The following is a 4959-nucleotide window of genomic DNA, read 5'->3' on the forward strand; positions in this document are numbered from 1 at the left end:
TAGGATACAGATTTAGCATTGGCTCTTGAATCTGTTCCTTTTCCATTAAACTAGATTTAAGTAACTCAGATCATTCATGTCTAAAATGATTGTTATACTTTCAAACATATAAAAAAAAACATAAGTAGAAAAAAACGTAACTAGAACACCAGAAAATGATAACCTTAACAGAAAACCAAAATACAACATATAATTTATGTGACTTGAAGTGTAAGTAATGGAAGTCTATGAATGAAAGTGTAAGTATGGAAGAGTCGAGTTCAAGACAACAGCAGATCTTAGTTCCTTTCTTCATTTCCTAGGACATTCTTGTTCCTCACTGGAAACTGCTTATAAAACATTTGAGTTAAGAGCATACTCAATACACACTCTGGTGGACAGTGAGGTGCTAAACACATTTGAAATGGCTTTGTTACACTTCTCCATTCATTCACTTCCAGGGGCTCTGGAGGGCCTGTGTAAGTAGATCAAGCAGCCTGGAACAGGCCACCAGCATCTTGGTGTAGTCAAAGACCACACTGATGATGTTACAGTTTCTGTGAATCGAGGGCTAGGGTCCCATGCTGGCTCCGCTGCTCCTCTGGGTCACCAGGCTACAGTGAAGCTGTTGCCAGAAATGGGATCCTATCAGTGTGGAGGGATCTGCCTCTTAGTGCTCTCTAGGTGTTATAGAAGAATTCATGACAGTTTGGTTCTTACTGCCAGGATGAGGTGAGAGAGAAATAGCTTCTCTTCAAGCTTTCATTGTATTTTTCACAACTTGCCTATACCTATTTGTCTCCTAAATGGACTTTTTTGAAATATTTTAGGAAAACATTTCCTTAATTTTAAGAGTCCATGTTTTTGCATAAACCAATGTTGTACCCAAATATGTCTAACTATCTGTCTGTCTGCCTATCCATGTCTCTGTCTGCCTATCTGTCTGTCTGCCTATCCATCTGTCCATCTATCCATCTATCTATCCATCCATCCATCCATCCATCCATCCATCCATCCATCCATCCATCTATCTATCTGTCTACCTATCTATCTATCTATGTATGTATGTATCTATCTGTGTATGTATGTATGTATGTATGTATGTATGTATGTATGTCTGTCTGTCTGTATGTATGTATGTATGTATGTATGTATGTATCTATCTATCTATCTATCTATCTATCTATCTATCTATCTATCTATCTAATCATCTAGCTAGCTATCTGAGACAAAGTCTCTCTACATAGCTCTGGCTGTCTTGGAACACACTATGTAGAACAGGCTGACCTCAAACTGACAGAGGTCCACCTGCCTCTGCCTGCTGAGTGCTGGGATCAAAGGTGTGCACCTCCACACCTGGCTCTGAAATTTCTTCCTTAAAAATCACTGTCATTTGTCTAAAGCTTCCCCAAGGCCCATCTCCAATGCATGTTGAGTTCTACTTGGACATGTGACATTTTGGTAATTTTTCTCATGAAAACTTTTGATCTGCCCATCTATCTTTGGTCCATTTCAAAGTAATCATCTTTAAAAAGCACTGGAGACTGCCCAAAAGGCACACATCAGTCCATTCATTGATCTCAGACTCCAAGCTCCTTCTTTATCTTCCTGTTGATTCTCAAGCTGGATTGTTTCACGTTACAGCTGAACATCCTGTCCTCAGGTTAATGTGGACACTTGTGTCTTCTGGTTGTCACGTGAGTGCCTCATTTTCCAACTCCTGTCTTTGCTCAAAATTACAGTTGCCCTCAGAGTCTGTGACTCTCGCTCCAGTGGTCCCCTGCCCTCTACTGACAGGCTAGGGTTTTACCCTCAGGTGAGCCCTTTTCTCAGGAAGTTTCCTAATGTTAAAGTACAGCAATAAACAGAGAGAATTGTTGATACGCAAATCCCTCGACTTTATTCTGTGGGTTTGCAGACTGCCATAAGAATTGACTTTTATTTCAAGCACCACAGTGTTCTCTGAGAACTACGATCCACAATTACTCCCCAAGAGACAAAGTTCTACCTATTTAATCTCACTTTCTATTTCCAAACCTTTATCACCTTTTGCAAGCTCCCTTTCTCTGTCTCATTCAGTCTCTGCCGATGATTTAGTCTAGTAGTTCTTAAACCTCTATACACCTACCTGGAAGGCTTATAGAAATCCCAGTACATCACCCACTTCCCATACCAATTAATTCAAGTCTTCCTTGGAGGTAATTAATTTTTAATCATCGTATAATTATATACAGTAAGTACACAGATATTAAGCACCTGGTTCAATGAGTACTGACAACTGCATTTTTTTTTCTGAGTAATTCGTACCATAATCAAGCCATAGGAGATTTATATCAACCTAGAAAGTTTTCTTTTGTCCCTTCTGGTCAACTTCTGTCCTTTCCCGAAGCAACCAGTTTGCTCATTTTTAACTTCCAAGAGCCCCCTGCCCCACCCCCCACATCATGACAGAATTGAGATGGAATCGCACTGTATGAGCTCCTTTGCTTCTGACTTCTTGTGCTCAACATAATGTTTTTAACATTTGTCAATGTTTGGCTTCAGTAGTCTTTAAAATGTGTAAATCTGCAATATGTAGTCCATTTGATCATTTTTTTTTCGACTTGGCCTGTCAATTCTGATAGCTGGTTGACTGATAACAAATATTTAGACTATGCCCACCTTCAAAGGTTTTGACTAATGGATTTCTGCAGGGATCTAAGCATTTGATGTTTTCCAAAACTTCTCAGCTAATTCTAATATTGATATTTGTGAGGACACAGCATCCCTGGAATGGAAATGTCCCTTCCTCTGTTCTTGCAGAACTTCCCTCATCTTCCTCTCCTGACTCAGAGGACAACCCCTCCCCCTTTCTGTTTGCTCCTGACCTGGTGACGGTCCTGCACTGTGAGTGCGATCTTCATGCTATGGAGCTTCGCTTGTTTAAGGGAGTCCTAGAACGTTCAGTGTTTCACTGTGACTATGAGAGTTGGAGAGGGATGTTGTGGAGCCCGTAGAGATATGAGTCAGGATTAGGACACAAGCTGATTCCAGGCGCCACACTACTCTGCTCAATGTTTCTACCCTTCATCTGTTAACTAGCCCTTTTCACCCACTTCCATTAGCCTGTTTGATTGGCTTTCTATAGAATATCGCTGCTTAGGCTTCTCCTACTTGAGAAAAGAATAGACTAACTTTTTCTTTTTAAACATGTCAGCCATAAAGCAATATCTTCACTTATTTCATCTCTCCCAACAAGCTGTAGCTTCCCATTTTACCCTTCATTCAACTGACTTGAGAAATTGTCTTCACCTTATACCATGTGACTGAATGGTTTCAAGGCCATTAATAGTTTCTTAATCACCTAAATCAAATACGTCAATTTAATTTTTCTTCTTTCCTTTCTTCCTCCCTTCCTCCTCTCCTTCCTTTCTTTCTCCCTTCTTTCTCCTCCCCTTCCTCTTTCCCCCACTCCTTCTCATACTTGAATTGAACCAAGAGCCCAGTACTTCCCAGGCAAGTTCTCCTACTACCGACCTGGATCTCCAGTATCCAGCTTAACTTGTATTCTGTAAAATTTATTTTACATTTATTTTGAGTTTTTTGAAGCAAGGCTTCTCTGTGTAACAGACCTGGCTGTCCCGGAACTCACTTTGTAGAGCAGGTTGGCCTTGACCTCACAGAGATCTGCTTACCTCTGCCTCCTCAGTGCAGGAATTAAAGGTATGTGCCACCACACCTAGCTAAATTTCTTTTATTTAACAAAGTAATATTTAAAAAATATAATTAAGACATATTAAGTGGTTTCCAATTTCTTTCTGTATATTCTTTTTCAGATGTTCACTTATTGGGCATAGGTCAGAGGAAGCAGTTTGGTGTCAATCAATAACTAATATCTGAAGAGTTTTGTGTCAAAGACAAAGATTAAGAGTCTAAGTTCTACTTATTTCCTAATAAAAAAAGATGATTGTTATTGAATGCTGTTGTAAAAATTTTCTCTCTAGGCAATGTCTACCCACTCCTAAGATAAAAAAATATAAAGTTTGATTTCAACCAAAGTTCCCCTTGGGGAACCAATGAGTTTATTGGATTTACTTATAGAGCATGGGTGACCACAAAACAGACACACTGGAAGTTTGTACCCAGCACTTAGGATGGCTTCCCCACAGCTGGGCAGATGGAGCTCCCACATCATTTGGACCTTGTAGCTAGAGTTTTCCTGCCTGGCCCACGGTCAGGGCAAATCTCTCTCACCCATCAGTCCCACAGCCGCTTAGACCCGACCAAGTAAACACAGAGACTTATATTGGTTACAAACTGTATGGCCGTGGCAGGCTTCTTGCTAACTGTTCTTACAGCTTAAATTAATCCATTTCCATTAATCTATACCTTGCCACATGGCTCGTGGCTTACCGGGATCTTCACATGCGGCTTGTCATGGTGGTGGCTGGCAGTGTCTCCCCCTCAGCCTTCCACTTCTCAGAATTCTTCCCTTTGTCCCGCCTATACTTCCTGCCTAGCCAATGGCCAATCAGTGATTTATTTATTGACCAATCAGCAACACATTTGACATACAGACCATCCCACAGCACTTCTCCTTTTCTTTTCTTAAAAAGGAAGGTTTTAACCTTTACACATCTCCAAAGTCAGTTTGGTATATTTGGGAATTTGGGCGTAGCTTCTCTTACTACTTCCTGCTGGAGGGGGCGCTGTATCTTATGGGGACACAAAGAATATTTTAGGATTATGGAGTAGTCCATGAGGGTGTATCGTCTGAGCCAGTTGCCTTGAAATGGTTCTGGATATTGGATCATCTGGGCCATGGTGTCATTGGAGACCTTTCAGGTGGTCTTGGCTGGTCAAACCTGATGTATCTTAATCTGGAACAAATCCATAGCCTCTGGCTTTCTGTGGAAACAAAAGCAAAGCCTCCTTTCCAAAGCAACATATCCTTACGTCCAAATTTTGAAGTCAAGGTACCTTTAAAATATACATTTTGGC

The 4959-nt window shown here is 40.7% G+C and overlaps 1 long non-coding RNA gene across 1 annotated transcript; it reads left to right on the forward strand.

Moving 5' to 3' along the window:
• Positions 1 to 511: 511 nt before the first annotated feature.
• LOC131919851 (uncharacterized) lies at positions 512 to 3934 on the forward strand. Its single transcript, XR_009381434.1, has 2 exons — positions 512 to 711; positions 3795 to 3934. It is a non-coding gene; the product is annotated as an uncharacterized LOC131919851 (long non-coding RNA).
• The last annotated feature ends 1025 nt before the right edge of the window (positions 3935 to 4959 follow it).

The sequence above is a fragment of the Peromyscus eremicus genome, chromosome 9 (assembly GCF_949786415.1).
Source record: "Peromyscus eremicus chromosome 9, PerEre_H2_v1, whole genome shotgun sequence".
NCBI lineage: Eukaryota > Metazoa > Chordata > Mammalia > Rodentia > Cricetidae > Peromyscus > Peromyscus eremicus.